At 38.5% G+C, this 14,510-nt stretch overlaps 1 long non-coding RNA gene across 1 annotated transcript; it reads right to left on the bottom strand.

Annotated features, from left to right (window-relative positions):
* Positions 1-1,403: 1,403 nt before the first annotated feature.
* On the bottom strand, positions 1,404-12,527 carry LOC116697239 (uncharacterized). The gene is made up of 3 exons (XR_004333971.1): positions 12,517-12,527; positions 9,908-9,913; positions 1,404-1,542 (listed from the first exon to the last, which is right to left on the bottom strand). It is a non-coding gene; the product is annotated as an uncharacterized LOC116697239 (long non-coding RNA).
* Between the last annotated feature and the right edge of the window lie 1,983 nt (positions 12,528-14,510).

The raw sequence follows: 14,510 nt of genomic DNA, 5'->3' as shown, positions 1-14,510 counted from the left end.
TCCTTTATACAAAACGTCATTAGGTTTATGTTCCAATTGCCTGCTTGTATCATGTGAACTATGATGACACATTTCATTAAACTGATTATAAATGCATTTCAGGTTATTTTTTTCCAAAGCAAATATCTCTATATCTCAGCACTTTTCTAGACAGTTCAGGTTTATTTTAAACTAGTTGTATGCCCAAAGATGTCTACCATAAAGACTTAATGGGAAGGCATCAAAAGCCATTGAAATGCGATCAGTATAGACTGAGGTATTCAATTAATTCAGCTAAATGAACTTGTTCTCTTTCTGGAATAGATTACAGCTGTAGGAACATCTGCTATCGATGTCTTAGTTGTATTTCTGAGTGTGTTTTGTGCTTTTCAGTGAAGCGGTTCATAAAATCATGATTGATTGCTTGAATTCATTTATGCTACTTTGGTTAATTATCATCATTATCACTGAGAGAGGATAAAAAGCCATTCTTTTCTTTGTGCAATGTGTAATCAATGGAACGAAGACATCATACATGTGCAAAATGTATGTGTCAAATGTGACTCACATTGAGGCTCTCATGGATAAAGACATTATACTCTATTAGGGCCAAATGTGCAGATTGTACTGATTACACACATTACTGTACCCACGTTTAATCAAAATTACAGTTCAAAGACAAAGATCCGTGCCATGCCGAGTCCTTTGGCAGTTTAGTGTCAAGCTGTCCGACTGGTCCCATTTCAAAATCACTATGGTTATGCGTTTGAATCCTAGTTATTTAGTTACATACAAAACAAACAATAATAATATGTCATGTCTCTTCCCTGTATCAAGATTTTGTTATTAAGTTTATTTTGTTTTTTCTGTTTAGTTTTCCATTTCCTGTTTTATTTTGAAACTTACCTTCGTCTTACCATCTCATTTCAGATCTTTTGACCTGGTTCTTTCTCTTCCTACCCGCCTGTGTCCCCACCTGTCCCCACCCCTATGTCTGGCACCTGTGTCTCATTGACCCCCCTGTCTTATTTAACTTCAGTCTTCCCCTTGATCCTGTACGAGATCGTCTGTTTTCCCTGTGTGTTCAGCCTTTGAGCGTTTTTCCCTGTTTCCTGTGTTCTTGAGTTCCAGATTCCCTAGGATTTTTGACTACTGCTTGTTTTTTGGATTTCCTTTCATTTTTTTTTGTTTTATTATTGCTCTAATAAAACCATTGAACTCTACTTAAATGAGCCAAGCATTTGTGGGTCCATTTCCTGGTGTGCGTGATATAATAACACAGGCAAATCACCAACCCCTGCCATCCCTTTCCCACCCTTATAGGCACATAGAGTAAAGTGAAATTCTGAAAATCAAAATAAACAGACACTAATTTGGAATATTCAATTTAATTTAATTTAGCGCAACCCTTTTTTTTCTTCCTTTTCTTAAGTCGCATCATGAATGTGTGTTTGACTGCATGGACCTTGATTGTAGTTTCAAGTTTCAGTCAAGACCAATTCCACCTGCTTTCATAGCCTCTATCCACTTGTTGCACAAGAAGTGCTTCACTTTGCTTAATTCCTGCAAAGGGACCCAATAAACTAGCAAAACTGTATCATAACAGAGTGCAAATACATTACTCTGCCCGTTTCCACAATGTCTTGTTTATATGCTACAATATTTCTTGCCCACTCTGGGGTTGCCATAAAATGTAGAATGTTTACGGGTCCATCAGTGCCATGCGCTACTTACAAATCATCTATTTGTGTCGATTTACATGATAAAATAAGGACCTCCTTAAAAAACAGCAAAACCGGCTGTTGATCAGCTAAGCCCACTCACCAGTATTTTCCCTTTCATAGTTTAAGATATGGTAACGTGGGATCGCGTTAACAAATAGTTACTATGAGAAAATCGAGGCCACGGATATGTAGAAAAAAGTTATGAGAAGTAATGCTTGACGCAATGCTAGCAAACTAACAGCAAGCTGAGTCAAGGGCAATATTAGACGTTAACCATAGTAAAGCCATAGGCATGCAGCATTTGAAAATAATGAAGTTTCTCACTCACTCACTCACATTTAAATGCTTCTTGTTGGCATCAGTGAAAAAGCAGGGACTACCGACACATTACTGCGAGAGAGAGAGAGAGAGACAGAGAGACAGAGACAGAAAGAGAGAGAGAGAGGCTGTCCGAGTCAGAGCGGTACCAATATGTTGAGGTCAGCAGGCTGCTGTAACGTAATGTTTTGATATGCAGCCACTAAAGTTAATTTGACTGGCAAAACAGTTAAAGTCCTTCTTACATTACACAATAATAAAAGTCATTTTTAAGAAGTAAACATTTTTGAATACATATTTACTTCTTCCAACCATATATTAAATAAGAGTCAATGTCAAGATTTTCATATTGCAATCATATCATAATCCTACAGTGAGAACAAAGCTTTCTAGATGTTGAGTTGTTACTTTGGCCAAGTCATTCAGCATCAAAAAAGCGAATTAGTACATTCATGATTTTGTCCATGTTGATATTAGTTGCTATGATATGTACATTTATTAAAAACGTTGCTTTCTTTAGCTTTTCATATAGCTAGACGTCTGAACTCAAGGACAAGGCCTTTATGTGTAAATGACGGCCATGCTGATTCTAGCAGACAGCTTTGTCAAGGCAGTTTGGGCTTTAGATATATTTTACACAGTGGCCATTGTTGATGACAAATCGTGTTCCACTATGAACGTGCACACACGTATTGTTTTTAATCACAAACACGGTCGGTCATTAAAAGGCGCAGTCGCAGCGGTAGCCGTCGATGCCATAACGTGCTCGTATGACAGAGTGCACGGACCGAAGCTTTGTGACTAGCATCTAATGACTAGCAAGCACTTTATTACCGCTGCTGCCGTACACTGAGTATCTTCCTTGAACATACGCTGCAGCCAGGTGCTCAATTTGAGGTACCAAGTGCTAAACTGCTTCCCGTCTCCACCCTTTTCCTCTTGTCCTCTATTTATGCCCAGCACCATTTGTTTTTAACTCCTTTCTCAACTAAACCTCACACCGCATTCTCGTTTTTCGGCAAGGACCCGCCCTATTTTGCATCTGATTGGCTAGAACTCGTTTCATTGGTAGGTGGAAGTTCAATGATTGGTTAAACCTAGCACATCAAAAACCCATGTGTTCCATCCCTGTTAACATGGAGCTCGCAGTCACTCCTGCACTTCTGTTTTGTTTTGCTTAATTTTGAATATTTATATTTCATTTAAAATACACTGATTGTAAAATATTAAGATACTAGCAAAGGTATACATCTGATAAACCTAAACCAATCTCATAAATAGCTAATTAGGATCAGGCCAAATTTTTCTGTCTAAGACTGGCCTGTGTCCAACAGATCAATAACCGAACCAGGCCCAAGCCCAACAGGCATTAAGATATTTATGACCGAGCCAGACAGTTAAAATCTTTTTTTTCTCATACTAATGATACATGTAGGCTACGTTTTTGTATGAGACCCTGCTTTTATTAAGCAACTGTAGGAAGGAATTTGGAAATGTCAACAGATGAGCGCATCAGCGCACGTTAATAAGCTGTTTAATTTAAAATGTTCAATGTGTTAACCTTTCCTGATTGCTTCGTTTCCGAACGTGATCAGAAAACCAGATACGACTCGTTACATCCAGGGCCAAAGTTATAAAATAAATAACGTTGGGATTAAAATCCCGTTCCTGGTGAACAAATTAATTAACTTGGCTTTCAGTTTGGGGTTTATTTCGGACACCACACACACTACGTACAACTTAAACTTATTCCACCAACTCTGCTCCGAGCGCATCTACAACACATCTACTTCCTCTTTCTCTATCTATCTTCTGCCCACTTTCCCCACACACACACACACACACACAGCTCTCTTAAAGGAGCCGCAGCACCATTGTACAACATATGCCTTATCGCGCTGATGTGACCCAAGCGAGCCCAACCCAAATCCGAACATCATTTCTAAATATATGTCCCAACCCGGCCCATCGGGTATCCATCCCTTCATTAGGGCTGAAACTAATGATCATTTTATTTGTCGATTAATCAGTTACTTATTGTTTAGATTAAATGATAAAATGTCTGAAAATTGTGAAAAACATGAATCAGTATTTTCCAAAGCCCAAGATAACGTCTCCAATGTCGTTTTGTCTCCAACTCAAAGATATTGCTTTAATAAAGGAGTGAAGAAACTAGAAAATATTCATATTTAAAAAACTAGAATCAGAGATACTTATTTTTCATATCAAATGACTTAAACCAAATCTTTTAATCAAAAATAGTTAACTAATGAATTAATCGATTAGTTTATTAAAATTAGAGCTACAAGGATTCTTCTTCTTTTACCTTGGGTCGTCATCACAAGCATTCATTTTTTCAGGATCACAGTATTTATCACTGAGCCAAATGTAACACTGAACTATTTTGGCATCCAAAACTAATACTAACAATAATTGTAATATATTACATCACATTAGTTCATTTTTTTAATATATTTAATCACATAAGCAATGCATCCACAACTTCTAATGACAATTTGCTATTTACTACAACAAATCGTTTTGATTATAGATCAACTTACCCTCCTCGTTTTTAACCAGTGGTGTAAAGGATACATTTACCCTAAAACTCCCAAAAGCTTGCCTTTCCAAATGTTTATGTTTGCCAGAATAATTAACCCCCACAATGAGCCACCATTAAAAGTTAATGGATGCTTTGATTGAGGTGTCTAAAGGGTGTATTTATTTCATTTGACAGATTTCCACCAATCATTTCTATCCCACTAATGCCGCAGATATCAATCATGTGCAAGGTTATAAGAAATAAAGAGATGAAATGGCAATGACGTGTTAAATGCTCCAAATAGACATGTGTATGTAACACACACACACACAGACACTCACACAGACAAGACACACACACACAGACAAGACACACACACACACACACATTACCACCCCGGTCCACTCCCACCTCACAATGGCCATCTCAATCGTCTGTGTTGACACCTATGGAATTGATTTCCCATGGCAGCACGGTCCATCTATTGCCACAAACATTGGGCTGCAGTCACGTCATGTTGACACAGAACACAATCACTTCTGCTTGTCTGCATTGTTCCTGTGGCACAATGAAAAAAGACAAGGACTAGAGGATGTCCGGTGGGATGCGACACATCATCTCTAAGATTCAATGTTAACCTCATTTTGTCATTAGCACTGAGACGCTTTTGTCTGCACAACAGACAAGGAGCAAAGCAGTTCTGTAATCAAAGGCTTTTGCTCCCCAACACACACACACACACACACACACACACACACACACGGCTATATCAACAGAGATTGAAGAAGAGCGACAGGGCCTATTTCAATTCCAGAGAAGGAGGCTTTAAAGACTTTGGTTTGTCAGTTGGTTGAGTGTTGTTGAAGCTGTGACACAACCCAAACGACGGCATATGAGGGGCGTATGGTGGCCAAAAAATGAACACACCCTGTGCACTCTATTATTATTTTACAACAAACTGGCAGGCTACATTCACCCAAATTTAATATCTTTCAATATATTCCTAGAATCCATTATCATCTGGTGAAAATACGATTACAAGGTGAAATGTATTTACATCCAAAACAGTAGTCAATAAGACAAATGCCTCATCGATGATGCTGCACCACGAAATCAATTAAACCCACTGGTAGGTGAGAAATAATCCCAAAGAGGGAAATGTATTTATGATGGTCGAGCTTGTCCAATTATAATGGCCTTGCTGTGCAAATATAAGATGCATACATACATTTAGAAATCCGTTAACACTGGGACACAGGTGTTGGTATTGTAATAACAAGACATTCAATCAGATTTTAATCAATGCCCACACAGGCGTGTTTACATACTTCTTTGTCTTTGCTTTAACACACAGTCATATTTGCACTGCTGCCATTGCTTTGTTTGAAACGTCTGGCATTTTTAGTTATTCGAGAAACATGTTGGCTCTCTCCCCTTTATGCTGTGTCAGAATGTGAGAAAAATAAATATCATAGCATAAAACTTTCAGCCGGAACTTTTTCATTTTTTCAATCCAGCATTGAGTCCTGTAGCCTTGCACTTCAATAGCTACATCCTCCTTTATCCGTCCTGCATTGATATTTGCCCAACAGTTTATTCTGTGTTTTTCTCATTCAGGGAACAACATGGCAAAGCAACATAACATTTTGTAATTGTGCACAGTACACAGCTTGCTCAACCGTACAGTTCAACGCTAAAGTTGAGTTTCTTCCGACAAGCAAATTTACAGAAAACACACCAAAATGTACAGTATGTTGTTTTAAATTTTGCATGAGTGTGATCTAAAATTGGTTTTCCATTTAGTTAAGGTGTGTGCTAATGGTATTTTGTTACAACAGAAGATGCAGCAATTATTAATGAAGGCATGTCTTGCAGGTAATTACAACACTAATTTGGTCATGGTTGACTGGTCAACTATCTGATTTTTTCATTGAACCGATTTGTTTAACCTAATTACCCCTATGGATGGAGAGCGAGTCTGCTAACAGTTTTAGTTTATAAAAAGGTCCCTACCACAGACTCCTTTAAACATCAGTAATTGGTGCTTTGGCATTAGAATTACACATTTTCTCGTGGAAAGGTTTGACCGAGGGGTAATATGCAAGATGTACATTGATATGTAGATAGATTCAGTGATAAAAAACAGAGGTCAGTACTAAAATACATATGTAAAGTGCTGTACACATGCAGTGACAAATAGAGATATTTGCATTTATCTGCACAACTGCATGAGCTCTATGAGCCACAGCCATTTACTTGTCTGCTACTCATATTAATGTGGACAAATGAAAAAGCAACTAAGTTTTTCTGCACACAATTGACTGGGAGTCATAAGGCTGATCAAGGCTGCCAAAGCCAGACAATGGTTGATTGACTGTAACTGAGTGTTTCTTTATTCCAGCAACATATGTAATAAGTTTGCATCCACACTACACTTACATATCTTAATGGACTAGGGCTGAACAAAATGGAAAAACATTTAGACCAATATTGCGATTAGGAAGTGGTTAGCATTGTTTTTCCTTATCCGATTTCCTCTCTCTTCTTCCTTGTCTGTATTATTTTTGTTGTTTTCTTTATCTACTCTCATTCGCATGTCACATGGAGCGTAGGCCAACGCATGTCAAGGTGTTTTCTAAAATTAAGTTCCATTACATTGCAATCGATTTGAATTTGATTAATTGTTCATTTCTATATGCACTAAGTCAATATTATCTATTTGATTATGTTTAATGTAATGCTTAAAATAACAAATTCAGCTTGATCTAATTGTATTGACAGAGGCACAGATTAAGAGTTTAAAATAAAATTAATGCAATTTTAAATCAATCTTGTGCAGTGACATTCTTCCGCATATGCAGTCAATATACATTAGAGCAAAATCTGCAAGCAGGGACATGTGTATGTTACACTGCTAAACCAACATATGACAAATTCTATAGGCTCATCCTTTAACTCATCCTTTGCAATAAGGCGGTCAATTAAAGCTGTCGAGGCTTTTGCTTTATGTAAGCGCTGGCCACCAAGATATTCAACAGGAATATTCAAAGCTAAAAGGTAAGGCCTTCATACATGTGCATACAAGAGGGTGTGGCTAACAGATGCTGCTGAAAGTTAAACTATTTTTGCTTTGTCTTTTTGCCATTACTGCCATAATATTTCAGAAGTAAAAACTGGGATTGTTTTGTTCTTTTTGTGTGCCAACTTGCAGAAGAATTAAAGTAATTTTGGAGAGGTCTATAATCTCCACCAAATTAAACTGACAAAAAGATCACAAAAAATGTGTCCATTGTAGTGTGGGATCGCATGTAAAACTCCCCGTACTCAACCTCTCCTTCCACTGCAGCACTAAGCCAAGCAAGGAAATTCAACTTCCCCGAAGCAAAACTGAAAGGCGGGAAAGTAAAGCCCTTGATCTTCATTAATATGCTGTACGCCTTAAAAATCCATTTAAATGTGATAATTCAGATTGCTGTTGTACACAAACCGCTAAAAACATATTGAGAACATAGAAAGAACAGAAAGCTACAGTTGTCTGGATCAACAACAGTACCGGGTGTCCCTCACCTTCCGCTCTCTTTGTGTTACCGTTCTTAAACTCCGTTCGCTATGGGAAACAACCAGAAACTCCGAGCTAGAAAGCTACATGCTTAAAATGACAAGTTTTGAAGAACAGACAAGACAACAAGGCGGACGTGCTTGGTTTTTTGTGGGGATGATTGTAAAGATTTACTAAGAATGTGTTTACGTTATTTACTCTCTAACCGGGACGTTTTGGGACAGTTTAGCGGGGATTTTCTAGGGACAAAATACACATGGCAATACACTGGTAAGAACAACTTATGTTTAACCATGTATCCAGCTAATTTGTATTGTTCACATTACAATATTGTGTGAAAAGTTAACTTCATATTGTGTGGCATTTTCTTTTGTGGGGTGCAAATGTTCCACCAAAACAAGTTCCTTCCCGAGACCAGAGATTTGCAGAGCCATTGTCTCTGCGTCCAGAATATAGCGCCGCCCAAGAGGATCGGGATTGGTTTATAGTAATGCAAACAATTAAGAGTGTTTTTCCTCTTCTATCCTGGAATATGTATGTGTGGAGGAGCCAGACCTTACTCCACTGTGGGACTAATGCCACTGAAGATGAATTATACCGTGTCAAAAGGTATATGAACTTTGCTCTGAAACAGGGTGGGGAAGGTTACTTTGAAAATGTAATAGGTGACACTACATAAAATGTGATAGAAGTGTAAATATTTTAATTACCTTTTTAAAGTAAGTGTAACTTATTACATGTAATTACCTTTTGACTACTTTCTAAATTTCTAATGAATGTTTTCAACTGTTAACCATTTTCAAATATTTCAATTGGGCAGTGTTAACCTTACCTTTTAATAATATAAGTGCTTAAAGTTATCGTGAGCTAACTTAACTTACATACCTGCAGACGTTTCCTGAGGTTGGACATGGCATTTTGACCGCTGGTAAACATTCTTTGGATTGTGCGATTATGTTTAATCTCTTGGACATAACCTATTTTGGATTTAAATGTTTTTTATATTTCCAGCACTGGAATGTGTTTTAATCCGTAGCCATAGTGGCAACTCTTGGACAGCTTGAGAGGTAATTTAACCGTCAGACGGGTAGCGCTGCAAATTCAACAGGTGAAACAAATCAAAAGCATCAGAATAGCATCAAACCCAATATATTCTTTAACATTTCCATAGTTAACTGTAATTTAATTACACATTTCTTCCCAGTAACCTTTATTTTGTAATATATGTATGTAACGCCGTTACACAAAACCAGTTCCTAGGGCTGGGCGATATATTGATTGACAAGAAATATATCTATATATTTTTAAATGTGATATGGAATTAGACCATTTGCATATATCGATGTAGTTCAAATTTGCGCTGTGATCCTTGCTCCAAGCAACCTGCTGACCTAGAGCTCTCTGCTCCCCGCCCCTCCTCTTTCATGCACAGAGGGGGGAGGGGTAGGAACAGACACTCAGCCACTCTTCAACAAACATTGAGGAAGCAACAATGTCAGCGAAGCATGCGGATGAGGACTTGGTTTGTAAAAGAAAAAGCAAGTGGCTCAGTAATTTGGAGATTGTTTCAGATTCAAAGTATCAGAAGAGCAACAAAATCACGTCATATATAGGGAGTGCCATAAACAAGTTACAGCCAGGGATGGAAGCACTACAAATCTTTTCCACCACCTAAAACAGTGGCACAAACTGCAATACAAACAGTGTGAGAAATTGCGCGCTGCAGAAGCGCCAGACGCAAGCCATCGGCAACTCGAAAAAAACTCCAGCCCCAACAAAGCTCACTGCAAACTTCATTTTCCCACAGTGTGCCTTATGAAAAGAAAAGTGACAAGTGGTGTACTATAACTAAAGCGGTGTCTTATCACATTGTTTAAGTTATGGTCCCTGTTGAAACATGGTACATGTTGGATTCAAAACGCTACTGACAACTATGGACACGAGAGACATGAGCTTCCCACTCGCAACAACTTTCCACGAGAAGCACTGCCACAAACGTACGGTGAAGTCAAGCCGAGCCTTGCTGACCACCTTGCTAACGTGACCCATTTTGCGTTGACCAGCGATTTGTGGTTGAGCAGGATGTGTGAGCCTTACAGCGTGGGAGATGAAAATAGTGTCTCTCCAAACAAGTTATTTCCCTCAGGATCACACCGGCGAGCATATAGCTGAGGCCCAATTGCAAGCTGGAAACTCCAAGAAAAGCATCTTGTTGCTATAACAATTAATAACGGGAGCAACATTGTCAAAGCAGTTGAGCTGAACGAGGGGCTGAGGATGCAGTGCTTCGGTCACACTTGGCTATTGGTGAGTGCAGAATTTTACTTTAAACAAAAACATTAAAATGTTAGTTTTTCCTAATTGTCCTTTGTGTGTCTGTCTGCAACATTGTGTTTTATTCTGCCGTCTTCAACAACTGAGCATTTCTTTAGGAACCAGGTGAAGAAACCAGTTTATTATTTATTCATTTGATTTTGCAATTGTTCACTGAAAAAGCCGGTTTCAATAAAATTACTTGTGACATGTCATATTTGGCATTGACTGAACATTTGCTCTCACTTTGTAGAAAAAATATCGGGACATATTTCATATATCAATATTCAGCCTAAATATCGGGAAATGACTTTTGGTCCATATCGCCCCAGCCCTACTAGTTACTCCCCAACACTGCTCTGAAATTGTATGCCCATCATTAGCAACTAGTGAGAAATAATAGTGGAACTTTTCCACAGGTAACCCTGCCTCCAATCTCAAACCTCAGCACAGCTGATTTCACATAACTCATATTTTCAATCTCAGCATTACCTATTCCAATAGTTTGGAAGACTGCCTATGTTCTCCCTCTCCATAAAGATGGCAACAAATTAAATCAGTATCGTCCAAATTTAAAATTATCTCGACTTGCAAAAATACTTGGAACACTTGTTAATGAAAAGTTCAAATCATCTGTGTCCATTTATTAAGAATGTTCCTTTTATTTGTAAAGCTCCCACCTGATCTCTCAGCCCTGTTTTCTTGAAATGTTGGTAGGGGGAACTGCTTTTTGTTATTGTACTTTGAATATGCTTCAAGAATATTTTCAGTTGACCTGATTAATACCGCTAAGACAATTCCAAGTTTAATTGTTATTCTCATTGATTGTAAGTTATTGCTTTTCTTTTTTATTATTGTAGACATGTCTTGTTCTTTTATTACTATTTGAATGTTTGTTAGGTCTGCATTTATTGTACCTTGTAAAACAAGGAATATCCCTCAATGTTTTTTCTGGGGATTTAATAATAAAAAAACAAAAATGATAACACTAAGATTTACTTTAACATTGTATTTTTACAATACAGGCGAGCTTGCTAATTAAAGTCAAGATCCAAGAAAAGTGTGTAATGCAGAAATTAGGAACCATACGGAAACACTTTTTTAAAAATGGTAAGACTTCTTTGTCTTTGGTTTCTTTGTTTTTAGTGTAAAATATCCTATGATACTGCTCACCATGGAAACATGAGTAGGTGAGAGAAGATGATGTAATCATTAGGTCATGGGTTAGAGTTTGGTGGTATCCAAATTTTGATATCGTCAAACCTCTTCCCTATTTTACCGCGGTATACGGTATTACCGTGACTAATTAAAAACGATGGCGTCACCAAACTGTTGACTTGTGCCTACACCGTTCACAAACTAAATACCAAACACTATACTGAAACACCTCTCCCTTCTTATTAGGTCGGAACCCCAAATGCTGGCAAACTGCTTTCTCTCTCGCTCTCTCTCGTCTACACTGTCATATGATGACAACCACATATAAGCATTTTTAGGCATTAAATACATGATATTTAATATTTAATCCTTGTCTCCTATATAAATGCATTGCATTTTTTTTAATGACTATTGAAACTGATACACAGTTTAAATATCGTCAGTTAGCAAAGGTGCCGCCTTTCCTGGCAGTTCTGACAGCAAGATAACCCATTGGAACGTTTGAGTATTAAGCCTCACCAGTTTAGGCGAAGGACAGAACTGTACTGTCTTCTTCCCTGCTCAGACACACAGAGACACACACACACAAACTTCAACATGCCAGTTTCTCAATGCCTACCACCTAATTAAGGCCAGTCCTTGCAGTTTCAGCTCCAGAGATAACTTCCCCATCTCCTTTAAGACAGTCCAATACAATGAGTCAGTTGTATTTTCAGAGCATGCGGTTAGCTGTGGTGCCTTATTTTTAGGGGTGAACACCTGCATGTTTGACATCTTGTACAGTTTGATACTACTTCTCTAAAATGGCTGAAGAAGTCTGTTACCTTATAGAAAGATGTAACGTGGCACCATGTCAAACCCAGTACAGAATGCTGTTGAAAGAAACAGCTTGTTTTCACATACACCTCCTAGTACGTGCACACTTAATATTTTAAAGCTGTAGCCTAGATTCATTGTCAACCACCAATCAAACATTATATTTGTAATACCATTATAAAAACACCTACATGCTTGCTCATTAGATATTTACACAAATAGCATAATGTCGAGTCTCTTCCAGTGGACTGGGATCGTTTGATATGCACATCTTCCTCCATTCACTGATCAGCCTAATTAACATATTAATTGTTTACTTGTGTCCTCACTCTGGTTTCCAGGGTGTTGCCTAAGATATGAAGCATGTTTCTGGGCACACACACGCACCACTTTGTGTGTTCAGGTGCCATGTGTGTGACCGACATTGTGCAAGCGCACAAATGTTTATGCATGACGTTGTTTTTGTCTGCTGTTGCCGGAACATGTGCGTGTGCACAGGGGTGTGTAATCAGAGCCGCTTTGGAACTTTACAAGAAGTCATTAACAGTCAAGACTATTGTGCAGACACCATGATTTCAAAGGTGCTCCACAACAGCTTGTGCGGCAAGGGCTGATTGAACCAGAGCACTTGAAAGGGGGAGAGAGACGTCAGGTTCGCAGCATCCTGTTGCGGCCCATCTGCCTGTCTCTCTGTTACTGCCGTCACTCTCCTTTGTGAGGAGGAAGGGGTTTGCACATCAAAGAGCAGCCATACTACCTTGGAGACAGAAACAATTAGTAAAAGATCTGGTGAAAGGTGGCATAGAGGAGAACCCCGTTCCATGTACCCAAAAATATATATGGCCATTACTGGGAAGTAAGGGCAGTACTGTATTCCAACGACTGTATTCCACATAGAGACGTTGTATATGATTTACACATTTTTAGAAGGCTAAAATTTGAAGCTATCAAGAGCATACAGCAGTCCGACTAAATTCACTTCATTGTAATTTTTTGTAGGACTGCACAATTTATTGAATTTTAATCAAGAACACGAATTTGACATCCCACGATCAAATTTGCGTCACATGACCCATTTCTTCTTTAAAGCTGTGCCTGTGTTGGATCTCTCCTCTACGCTCTCTCTCCGTGCAGCCCCGCCACACAGCGGCGCCGGACCACACTTCTGACATTTGTCCATAGTTTTGTTATTAACACAGCTGTATACTGTTAAGCATGACAGGAAAACCTGTATTTGTACCAGTGTTTTCGCGGGTAACTCTGCTATCGCAGCTGCCACGGCGAAAAACACAAAAGAAGTTCTTGAATGCAACTAACTTCAGTTTGTAGAGTATTAGCGCATGAGACGGAGCCTGCTGGACCTAGGCGAGAGATGTGACCCATGACCAGAATATCATAGTTTATAAAAATGCAGCGCAGTGATGATACAGACATTTCATACACACAACATGTGAACTCTGCTGACCCGCCATTCGACCCGTGCTGGACCCCTTCATAATGAGTCAGCCGTCTCTCTGTGAGTAGTATACGTCCATCGCTCTCCCTTCTCTCCCTAGGCCTTTTAATCAGTTATTGTTGAAAACAAGTGAAGGAGCTTTCTCAGACATACATGAAAAAAAATATATATATATCCTACTCTATTTATTTCAGATAGCTAATTTTCATTTATATGTGTTGCAGCTGTATGTCTATACAACATACAACTTCAACATAAGAATAATGTAGCATAATATGGATGTGAAAGCAGTTAAAATAATCAACAAATAATCATGATAATTAATCGTGATCACAATATTGATCAAAATAATCGTGATTATCATTTTGGCTATAATTGAGCAGCCCTACTTGTGTCATTTTTTTTCTCTCTCATCAAGCATATTCATCTTACAACATATTGAACCAGTCAAGATGAGACAACCGACACCTTATCACACCTCTGGCTGTGATAAGTATATTCTCATTAACACTTGTATCCCGCAATATCTCTACAGCAGCCCAGCTTGAGTCCAGAGCAAATCTCACAGGGACGGTGCCTCATATAGAATACCCTTGAGCTGTTTCACAGCTATCTAAAAATCTCCTAGATGTCTTTGGCTCGCTA

Source organism: Etheostoma spectabile, chromosome 10 (assembly GCF_008692095.1).
Source record: "Etheostoma spectabile isolate EspeVRDwgs_2016 chromosome 10, UIUC_Espe_1.0, whole genome shotgun sequence".
In the NCBI taxonomy this organism is placed as follows: domain Eukaryota; kingdom Metazoa; phylum Chordata; class Actinopteri; order Perciformes; family Percidae; genus Etheostoma; species Etheostoma spectabile.
Note: the sequence above shows the minus strand (reverse complement) of the source record. Positions and strands in the feature narration are given on the sequence as shown.